The following is a 12,523-nucleotide window of genomic DNA, read 5'->3' as shown; positions in this document are numbered from 1 at the left end:
CCCATTTATCATGAAAAAAAATCCCCAGTTTGTCTGAATAGAAGTCGATTTACATTTTTGACCCACTCACTGGGAATATTTATCAAAAGAATATTCATTCCCCTGATAATGCTGTTTCACTGCCTAACAATATTTGGTGGAAATATGCATGCATATTCCGTTGGTCTGAACTTCTGTAAACCACCACGATAATAATGATGCATCACTTTTTTTTTTTTTTTTTTACATACGTATCTTTTCACCAGAGCAGATCTCCAGGTATTTTACACTGCAGGTGAAAATGACCATTTTACAGATGGCAAAACTGAGGCACAAAGCTGTGCAGTACTTTGCCCCAGGATTATTCAGTGGATCCCTGGTGCATGTGGCCACGGAGCACGATCCAGGGCACAGCAGTTCTGCGTGTTTGCAGACAAGCGAATGGAGGGTTACATCTCCACCACGTCGCTCAGCCTGCCCATGCTCCAAGCCAGCCCAGATCCTCTCAGCTCTGAAACCAAAGCTTTTTTCTTCTGTTTTGTTTTGTTGCTAAGAGTTGTTTTGCACCCGCACGTGGGTACCGCACGCCCGTGTTTCAGTGTTCTGGGGATGCGGGTTTAGTCTGCACGTTGGGATTCTCTTTGGGGTCGGACCGAAACCTTTCCAGGTCTTTCTCAGGGAATAGATGAACACAGTGGACAACGGAGAATTCCCTCTGACCAAAGCGTAAGGAAAAGCAGAGCAAAGCCGTTAAGACCTGGCACAGCCTATTTGTGTAAATCCATCAACCTGAAGTGCTACTGTTTCACTGCATCTGCCCCATGTCAAGAGTTTTTATTAAAGCATAAAAGGAAAAACAGCTCCTCACCAGCCTGGGTAGTCCCTGCATCTTTCTTAAAACTGAAATACTACCGGGAGAAAAAAAAAAAAAAAAAAAAAGACAAAACAGTTTAATGTTTTATTAATTGTTCTATAACCCTCCCGTTATTGAGGAAATGCCTGTAAGGAAGGTTTCCAAAGTCATCAGCATTAAGGAAAATCCCATCAGCGCAGCTCCAGCGGAGACATCCTGTGAGAGCGCCGCGGAGAATGTGGGAATGGTCCCCCGGCGCGGGCTCGGAGGCTGCCTGGCTGCAGATGTTCGTCCCATCCCGTCCCATCCGCGCCCGTCAGGAGCGGACCTCCAGCCACCCCATTGTTCCCTGCGCGTATGGGAGAGTTATTTATTGGGGAAATTTTAATTCACTTATTAGTCCACAGTCATAATGTTAATTGCTACTCACACACTCACCGTTCCCTTTATCAAAAGTTAAAAAAAAAAAGAAGTAAGAATTCAACTTAAGGTGAGCAGTTGAAGGAGCTGACCTCCAGTTCTGTACCCGGGTCACGCCGTAAAGTTTGGGTTAGAAACGTATCATATTATATCACAATTTATTAATGTATACATGCAGATATGAATTAGACTAAACATAGGCAACAATTCAATCTAATGCCTCTCTCTGAGTATAAACAAATCATTATTAAAATTATAGAATGGAATAACATTTTGAAAGTAAGAGCAACATATATAATTAGATTTACTGTATTTTGAAGGCTTAAAAAGGACACAACATAGTTCAGTCTTCCGTTCAGTAAATTCAGGCTTTATTAAAATACAAGTATCCAGCACTGCATAAACATTTGCACTGTATGATACGCGAAAGAGATACTCCATTGCTAACAAAACCAAAGCAAAATACATGTTGAAAGTTTCTTTGTCTGAATGTGTCATTTCGATAGTCATATATTATCAGAGCAAATCTGTGTAAGAACAGATCATAGAACGGAGGGAAGAGTATTCATTTAAAATATACTTTCTGTAAGATGTAGTTCAAGTCCTTTTCTTTCTTTCCTCAGACTAATCTTCAGAGTAACTAGACAGTTTCAAGAAGACTGCTACTGCTCTCTACAGTTTAAATGCATCCATTCCTTAATTACAGTCAGTAATTGACTTTGTTCTGCTCCATTCCAGTCATTCACAGGAAAGCAGTTCCAAAGGCTTTGGCTGGTAAATCCCATTTAATGTGCAGGTTTCCTATCCCGCTTTTATATATTACCTCCTTTGGATTTCTGATAAATGGTTCTTGGAAGGGATTGCTAAACCATATTTGCACTTTGAACAATCGAATTTTCAACACCCTTGGGAAAAGACATCAGTAAAGAATGTTAGCTTTGACTAAACCTTGTGATTGAACAATTTATGATCACAGCCCTAAATGATGTATAACTAACAACAAGCAGAAATTGTTCAATATTAAGGCGTGCTAACGCACTGTCCGTGTATCAGGCACTGCTGAAATAGAGGGACCGGAGAAACAAATGAAAGACAAATCTGAAAAAGAAAAAAAAGAAAATGAAGTGCTCTAGATGGAGCTGCCAGTCTCCATTGTGCCAGCGACTTCACTTATTTAAATATTTCCTGAAATTCCTCTCTCTCTGCCATCATTTTTGCAAAGGCTACAGTCTGGAATTAGCATTACCTTACCAGGCAGAATTATGATGCTGCTGTCGGCAATAAATACCCACAAGGAATGACAACCAACATTAACCCTCGTATTTGCAAAAGCTGCGCCCTTCAGGTTGCTTATAGCAGAGACAGGACGCCTGGATTCTCTCTTTCTTGCTTGGTAGAACCTTGGAAAAATCACTTCAAAGGCTGAACCCACTCACATGGTAATTTTACGATGAACTGTAGTACAGTCCTGCTGTTAAGCATTGATCCTCTGAAAATACCGGCTCACCGCAGGTAAACGTGTGTTAAATTCAATACACTGCTGGGCTGCCAACAAAGTGTGGGAAGGGGGGGGCAGGTGTGAAACACTTTTTATGATACTCTACTTGTGGCTTATTAAAGATTTCTCTTGTCACCTTATAAAGCTGCAAATGGAGGGGTGAGCTTCTTTTGCATGTCACCGTAATGATGCACCAAGGTTGTGTTCAACAAGATCCTATGTTATTAAACAAAAAAATGCCTATATAGCTCCAGGAAATACAGAGCACTATCTCATTGATAACATTACCATTTTATAATACATAAATATACCTTGGAACCTACCCAGGATCAGCAGTTCTTAAAAATCCTACAAATCATATGTTTTTCCTGTGCTGGGTTGTGCTCTGGGACATGCTATTGTGCCACGCATGGCTGTATTCCTCCAGGACTTCCAAACCTCTGCAGATCACCCGGATCACTTCTTAGAACATGTCTCAGAAAGTTTTCCCTTTCACGGTATACCTGCACCCATGGAAAACAGGAGATAAAAGCCAGGAAAGTGCCATGCAATAAGCCCAGAGGCTTCTGTCCACCGTCTTCCTGCAAACTTTGGTCTGGGGACTACTGCACTGCTGTAAAAAAAAAAAAAATCTCCTTCATGGTATCCCTCTAGTTCTTTACCAATATACATTTCTATAGATACATTTGTCTCTTACATTTATTTTAGCTGCAGAACAGGGATGGAGGCAATTTTAGCAATCCTACTGCTAGGCACTCTATGGAGATATGGAAAAGGGCGATAAATTCACACAGCAAAACAAAAATACAAAACCGTATTATTGATTCGCTCACTTCAAAGTGTACTTATGCATCTCTGGTGGCTATAACTATTATTTGCAGTGATGAACTATTTTCAGACAATGCCAAGAACAAACTTTAATACGGGAAGTGAAGATTCCTACAGGGAAGGAGAAATGCAGCAAAAAACCTTCACAGTCTCTTCCCTGCAGCAACAGGGAAGACAGCGAGCAGCTCGCGGAGCGTATGGCTCACGTATAGCTCATGCACAGCCACCAAGAAACTACCACATAGCTCTTATTTCAGCCAAATACTGAAATAAGTCATTGTTCAACTCCCTCTGGATGTGGGACATCCAGAAAACATGCTGAACTACTGGGGTAAAGCTTTGTGCAACCTACCTCAGCGGTTCAGCATTGGATTTTTGGACAATTCTGGACCACGGAAACCCTACCAGATGCTAATCCAGTGCAGAAAACCTAATTTTTGACGTCACCAGGGACTCCGAGAGCTTGTGCTGAACACTAAGTGATTTAAACTTGGATTGACAGATACCTCTGCATGCAGAAATTCAATAAAATGTGTTCCTCTTGTTGCACTGCGCATTGGGATTGCTGCCCTTCACATGTGTAGGAAAAAAGGAAATGTGAGTCGCTGGAGCATTTCTAACTCAAAAGCTAACACTCTTCCCCCTTCCCACTGTTTCCTTCATCTCACCTTGCTCCCTCACAAGGGTGGGGGTTTTTTTCTGATCATGGTAATCACCCTGATTCCCCATAATGAAGAAGAATCCAGGCTTTTCCCTCTATTTTCCCGAGATAACTTTGCAGGATGGGATCTAGCCACCCAGCCCACATAATACATGGGGGGCTCTCTCCGTCTGCATGGCAGCCACCAGGGCTGGGAAAAGAAAGGTGGGAAGAGAGTCAAAAAGACAGGCAGACAACTAGCAGTTTTCTCTCTCTAAGTATTTTTAAAAAATATAAAGCATTAGAATATAATATAGCTTGAGAATAAATACATAAAACATAGATACTCATCTGTTCACACCTACAGTAAAAGTCAAATTAATTAAAGTTGGGAGACACTATGCTCCATAGTGATTTAATTAACTGGATTTGAATTAAACAGGGACAGAGATATGAAGTTTTTAAAAACATGTCAAAAGTCTAACTGTGTTTCTGGAAGTTGATCTCAAATTCTTTCTCACAGATAACCCAGTCTCTTGGCCATGTTTATGCCCAACGAGCGAGCACCAGAAAGGATAAATACAATATCTCTCTGTTTTGTACTGCAGCGAGCTGAGAGTCTAATATTCAAGAAATGCAAATAAAAGAAAACAAAAGAATCAGTATTGAGCTGCATTATATCCATACTGCATCACATATTCATTTTATGATTCAGCCTATCAAACAGAGGTAGTCATGGTTATGCTGATAGTTAAATTACTTAAAGGACTCTAAGATATTTATGCCTACCAAAGAAATTTCCTTATCAAGCAGATTGTCTGTCTCGTATTACAGTCTGGCTTTACCAATCTAGCAGTCCTTTGGATGTCGAGCAAAGTTAACATTGAAGTGATGGGGAAATATCAGCTTGAAAGAAAAGGTCTTCAACCAATCTTTCAAAAAAATGATATTTGTTAAAAAATTTTGTGAGAAAGTATCTGCCTTGTGTTCCCAATGTTGCTAGATGTTAAGTAAATATATGCTGATTGCAAAAAAGTTGCTTTGGCAACTCTCTTATTAAAATGCATTTGTAACCCCCATCTGTCATGAAAGTTTTGAAAAGTTTGTTTACTTTGGATAGCCGCCTTATCCAGGGTTACCCCAGCATACAATGATAGCAGTCTTCAGAAGTTGTGTGAGGAACAAGCCACCGGGGATCCATTTTTGTTTTAATTGGCACACACAAACACTTTTCTGGTCTGTCAAAAAGATCAAGCTAATATGCATGGCGGGTGTTATATTCTCAGCTTTTGGGAGTAGTAAAGCTCCCTTTATTTAAGTAATTTAAATGATAGACTGCAAAAACTTTGCAAGTCAGAAAAATGTTTTATACTTTCTTTGGGAATATTTGTTTTAAGCAACAGAAAATGTTCTACATATCTAAAGATGTTGAACCTTATGTTATAATTACCCTATTTCTTCCGACTCTGTAAAATTACAGTGAAAACCACGCACTGCAAAGAGGCAACAAACAGATCCTGTGTATTCACAACTTCTGCCATACTAGCAATTGTAAGACCAATTGCTGCCAGATGTTTGTAAGATACGTCTTCAACTGCGTTGCCTTGTGGTATGACTGATTTGCACAGCCGTTCTCCGGGAACCTTCACGGGGTCATTGTATCAAAGCAACCTGCTCATATACGTAAGCTGTACCTAAGGTCAAACTTCCAAGAAACAACACCAGTGATGAACAAATACTTTGTTTGCCCTTTTAAATTCTTAGGACTGAGTCCCTCAACATAATTTAGTGATAAAATAATGAACTCTGGGACTGATAAGAAGAAGAAGAAAATAAATCTTTGAGTCTAATGTTTCCCTTCTGCTGTGCAATGATGTCATAGAATATAACCCATTTCTACTGAACTACGTTAATACTAACAAGGAAGAAGTCAGGTCTTCTCTCTGCATTACGAGGCAAATCTTTTCCTTTCCTTCCTGGCTGCGAAGAATCTCAGTTGCAGAAGACCTGATTTATATCACCTGTAAGGGAGATACTGAACAAATAGGAGGACACGATTAAAGCTGATTAGGCCCTGAGAGAGCAAAAGTCCTCCTTGGATTTGAAGGGGAGCTCAGGCTGGAGAGTCCATAAAGCCTCCCTGGAGGGGGAAAGGCCAGTGCTCTGCCAGGGGTGTTGGGGTGCTTTCACTGATTTTGAGGAACAGCTTGTCATCCTCCCCTTTTCACCCACCAGTCCAGGTCTTATTTCTTCCTTCCCTTGGTGTTGTGTGAAAAGAAAGTAGATACAGTTTAACTGAAGGGGTAGGTAAGGAAGGACAGGTAGTTTCTGCTGAACATCCAAGGAACGTACTGGGAGAAATATTTCCTGCTCATCTGCTACACTGGTATTATGCCCTATGTGAGTTGGACTCACAGCTGAACTACTTGGATTGGCCTCTGGAAAACAGTTTTCCTTCAGAGGGCAAACAGCAAAAAAGGAAAATATGAGACAAGCAGAAGACAATCCTGGATGTCAGACACCCGCGTGCAGAATCTCACGTACCCCCTGCCCATACCACCCTCTGCCCCAGCCCCATGGATGCACTGCCCTTGCCGTGCGAGCGGGATGGATGGACTCCTGCCAGTCATTAAGCCAAAGTCAGGGGAAGTGGAAGTCACCAGATTTGGGAAGTGAGAAAGAAGTACCCTCAAAACTGGCTCGGAGCAGAGAAGCAAGAGATAATAATTAAGACACAACTCAGTCTTGTCTGTGCATAGCAGGAAGGAGGGGAATAGACAACTGCACATTTCATCCACAGATGAAGACTAAAGGCAATGTATGAATACCTACCGCAAGCTACTTTTCTCCTTGGGGTAATATTTTATTGTTATTGCCTTTGCAATCTGAAGCCATATATTACACAGCCACACACAGAGATATTGGCAATGGTTTCGTAGAGAAGTTCTGTCTTGTCTTAGTTTTACCAGCTGGACAATACCTAGTGATGAATGGTCCTCCTGTCCGATTTTATATGCATGTTATAACACTTTATGATATATGTGAGTGAGACTCAACACGATAAGTCCTTGTAACAAACATAAAAACCAAAGGGAGAATGAATGTTCTACTTTCAGTACAAACAAAGATATATATTTAAAATATATACGTGCTATGTGTAAAGATTTCATTTCGTTGACTCTTCCTTTAGCCAGAAATATATTCATCAGTAGCAGGGCATCTTACAGCTACATTATTTGCAGGCAGGAGCTGGTACTGGCTTTTAGTATTTCATTTACTGACACATGTCTCCGATTAATAAGTGCTGAGATTGCACAATAAGAAAAAGGAGATGTTGCTATAAGTATCTTTATACCTATAGTAACGTATTTGGCCATGATTATAAGTGTTTATAAAACATTCAAGAATCGTTCCTTGTCTACTTACACTAATGAGAACACCTGTTAACTTTAGAGCTGCACAGGCTTATTTGCATTGAATTCAGGGGTTTGCATACTGTACATCACTTTTTGAAACAATTAGATGTTTACAGAGAAATATTGCTAAAAGAAGAACAGCAGCTTGAATGCCCTCCAGCCCAAGTCAATGCTAATCCTGGTTTGAGTGAAAAGCAGAAATCTGCTGAATTATAATACTGACACAAATTCAGTTAGCAGTGAACAAAGGTGTACCTCCAAATCCTCTGATAGCAGATGTTACTTGTGGGGATTGATACCCGCTGCTGAATAAAGTATCTCTCAGAGATGAAACAGCACTACTGAATGGGATTTTTCATTGTTATATTTACCATTTTCTTTTCATTCGGGTATTTTCTTTTCCTTTTTTGTGTGACTCACCGCCTCTCTATGCACCGAGCATGTAGAACATGCAGTCATTTTCCAAAGTAGCTGTTTACATTATTCTATTAACTTGCCAAAAGCCAATACAACAACACAAGAATCCTCCCACTGCTAGAGATCCAAAACACCATCTCTGCAGTAGAGGGTTTTGTGGCCTGCGGGAAGGAGGCAGGAGGTCCCTTGCTATAAAAAAAGGTCTACTGAACGGTAAGTGTAATATCCTGCTGCTACATGACCATGCCAGCTATTGTTTTAATAACAATGTAAAACATCAAAGTTGGTCCATGATCTGAACATATACTCTGCCAGCTGTGTCAAGTTCCTAAGTGTTGCAGGCAGGAAAAATATAATGGTTATCATCTTCCCTCGCATGCAGGGAGCAAACAACGCGTAACATCTTCGGTTTGCCTCTTTCCAGCTTTAGTTGTGCATAAGTATTAGGAAAAGCTAAGTAGGACCAAAATGTTTTTAATAAGGTTGCTACATCCATTTAAGAAAACAAGTATTGCCAACTACAGCAACGGAAAAGATTTCCATTTTTAAAAGCACTCAGTATTTTAATGAAAGTTATGCTGTTGCGATTTAGGACAAAGAGGAATACATTTTGTCACCTAGCTGAATTCTCGTTTCTAAGGGGTCACAACATTCTTAGAAAACTGTCACGGGTAATACTGTACATACAGTTCTCAGTTAAGTACTGAAGGATATAGATATTTCAAATACAGTTCCTAAAAGGTTAATAGACTCTGAATCTTTCTTACACAGTTGTGGTTTTTTTTCATTTGGGGATGAAGTTATTTTATATTATAAGCAGCATCATGGTATAGATAATATGGAGACAGTGTTTCATTCAAAGCGTAATACCTTCTGATTCTTGAAATTAGAAATTCTTGTAATCGGAAAAAAAACTGGAACCGTGTCTGTTTCTAAATTCTCCTGATAGTTTCAAACCAGTTTTCAGGTGTTGGAGGACCCTGGGATTTTTCTTTAGACATTCTGGAACTGCACTGACAGCGATGGAAATGCACTGGCCTTGAGATTTATCAGCTACTCTACGTAGTAGTGTAGTAATGACAGGAGGTTACTCAAAATGTTATTCAAAAAAATCACATAACCCAAATATTAAATTATCTTTTCACAGAAGGTGGCTAAGGGGAGCTTTTCTAGGGAAGGAGAACATAGCTCAGAACTCAGTGAACTTCTTACACTAACTGAATTTTGTCAGCTAGCAGTAACTGGGTGAAAAACTACCAAAATATTTGACTATGCAGCTCACAAACAAGACAACCTACTCTGATCGATCTGTAATGTATTGGTTTTCAAGAAATACAGTGAAATTAGAAAAAAATATAAGAAACACATACTTCCTCTCTAGATCTAGTTTCTGGTATGCACTGGGATATACCAAATACCGAACATTAAAAGCAAATACGTTATTTTTAAAATATGTATAAGTTTTACAAGTGTCGGATTTTTTTTAATAACATAGGCTTTTCTCATGTATTAGATCATGATGTACACTTTGACATCTGTCAGTCAAGTTTCTGGCTATCACACTGGACAATCTGGAGGGATGTGCCACAATGTGATGTGGCATGCAGAAAAATTGAAAAACTCCATTTTTCCAAAATAAAAATCCCATCTTCTAGTTTTAAATAGAGAGAATGATTGCAAAATATTTGGCCATCAAGACTGCAAAGATTGAGGTTGGATAATCAATAACGTTTGTGGTTGAATTACCCACTGATAACAAGTAATTTCCTGCTATTCGTGAGGGGAATTGGGAAGTGGTTTTTGGGAATTTGGCAGACTCTCTCTCTCTTTTCTAAATATGCTGTGTCTGAAAGCCTGATACTCTATTCTGTTGCAAGCTTTGGGATGATGGAGTGTAGACGAATGCAGGTTTGGGGTGACATCTCATTCAGGAACTTAGGGATCTAAATATAAGAGAAGCTAAAAATACGCAAAATTATCAGGTACGGGAATGGCTGGGTATTTGGGTTTTGAGTCCTCCATGCCATAATCATAAAACCATATTTATGTGGAGCCCTGCAACACAGTGATCGTTGCTCCATTTCTTGTCACTAATAAATGTACAGTACACATGACGGAAAATAGAGTGTTTTAAAATGTATTATGGCTTCCTTGTCCAAAGACGTCATCATTGCATATTAATTCAAGCACTGTGGATGTGACAGGAGGCTCGTGCTTATCCAGCAACACAAACTGCAGATACGGAAGGGCTGTTACCTGAGCATCTTCCCACAGACCCCTGGCCCACACGTTCCTTCCTCTTGCCACCATGGTGTTAGAGATACCAGGTACGCTATCGCTCTCATAGAACTCAACGGCACATGACAGCTCAAAAGGAACATCCGATACATACGATACATCCGATACAACATACACTTCAAGTTGTGAGGCCAAATAGAAAGTCTTAAGGAAACTAGAATTTCAGCCGGTAGTTTCTGAAAGTGTTACGTTACCCCGTGTTACAATCCCACCATTGACTTAATCCTTGCACCATTCTCCTGCCACTAAAAGAATTAACATTATCAGACTCTTGAGTCTGACAAAGGAAACGGAGAAGTTACTTCCCAGTGATTTGGGGCACTAGCTGATTAGACCAGAGCTGCAAGAGCTGCCACTCTCTCTATCACTCGTGTCTATGAGCAGAGACATGTAAGTGAGTTTGAACTATAAACAGAACCAATTACATTAACATTTCCTAACGCTTTCAAGAATAAGACTAGAAGCCTTTGTTTGTTCTGCAAAACCATGATCCACTATGCTAATAAGTCTAAAATTTGATTAAAAGAAAAACATTCAAAGCAGAACCTGGCAGTACAGCTTCTTATGTGCTTTTCTTTCATCTGCTGGAACACGGGAGCCCTGATTCAGCAAGGTACTTCATTAAGCAATATGCAGCTTTCAGAATATGAGTACTTGCGCTGTTTTCAGTCACAAGATTGAAATGAGCAAATCAGTCGGAGCAAAAATAGCAGAAAAGTTATATTTATTCACAGAGTGAATATTTCAGGGAACAAAAGATATGTTAGTGACAGTCAGTACGAGCTGCATGTAAATTAACAGCAGAACCACAAGCAACAAAGTGAGCTATCACTTATAAGCCTAACAGCAAAAGAAAGATATACCTTCTAGCTCAAGTGGCAGAAGAGAATACCTTACCAAGGTATTAGAGGGGAAAAAAAAACCCCAAACCACCACCACCAAAGCCCACCACCTATGGGTTCCTTCACTATTAGAAACAAACCCAAACTAGTAACTTTATCTACCTACTTGCAGAAACAGTATCAGAAAAGTAGTATGATTTTCTTATTTTTTTTAACCTTTGTCTATACTAATCAAAACACAGACAGATCACCTTGAAAAAATGAGGGAAAAATATAACTATGTAAGAAATTATACCTAGTTTTCAGCTAAACTCTGAGTCTTCAATTGCCAACAATCCCCATAACTCACTCCTTTAGCGTGAGAACAGATGAACTGATTCTTTATCACAGCCAAGCTCATAATGTCTAAGATTAACTAGAAGTCACTCACTTAGAAGATGACCTTACAAAGAATTAAGCCATAAATTAGATACTGCCAGAACTTGAGAATTAAAAGAAAAAGAAAAAAAAAATTGCTGAGAGTTTTAGGTGTTTAGAAATTCAATTATACTATTTCATCTCTTATTGAAATGCAAACACACAGGCTGAAAGCACAGAAGCACACCATGTCTAAACAACCTAGTGAGAAATACTAAAATAGGTGAATATTTATCAAAACTCTCACTTAACAAAGAAAGAGCACTGGTGTCCGTAGTATTCGGGAAAGCTGCTTTTATCAAAGGAGAGAACAGGGTCTCAGTTTCACGCTTAACTCTGAATGATAACTCATTCCCATTTTTCACTGCTTTGGCTTGATGACAGGTCATTCACCTCACTACTGTCATGCGTTACAAAAATTAGCAACCAAGAAAATGAACCCAGATCCGTTCCTACGTTTGGACTTGCTCATTTGCCTATACGCTCTATTTCCTACTAGAAACTCGTTTGCTGCATCACAGGACCAACTTCACAGCCGACACGGAGCAAGAGAGACGGAGAACCTTGTGAATTTTCCCAATGTATCAGACTTACAGAAACACCTGTGCTAAATAACTTTGTGCTGAGCTACTGCGAAAAGCTGCAGTGTTAAATAGCAATCACAGTTTCTGATTTTTCACTGAGCTGGTTACTCTTCTGCTAAAGTCCTCCGAGCTGTCGTACAGAACGTGAATGGTACCCGTGTTAATCTTGTTGCCTTTCTCTTTATTTAGTAATGAATTTCTTTCTTTGTCTTGAAGTATCACTATAGCAATACAATGGGAGTTGAGCAATACCTGACAAAGTTGAAAAAAACCCGTTTACAAATGCTTTTCATTTCTGAATTGAAACACTTCATTCACTGACTACTATCCG

The sequence above is a fragment of the Phaethon lepturus genome, unplaced genomic scaffold (genome assembly GCF_000687285.1).
Source record: "Phaethon lepturus isolate BGI_N335 unplaced genomic scaffold, ASM68728v1 scaffold19888, whole genome shotgun sequence".
NCBI classification, from domain to species: domain Eukaryota; kingdom Metazoa; phylum Chordata; class Aves; order Phaethontiformes; family Phaethontidae; genus Phaethon; species Phaethon lepturus.
Note: the sequence above shows the minus strand (reverse complement) of the source record.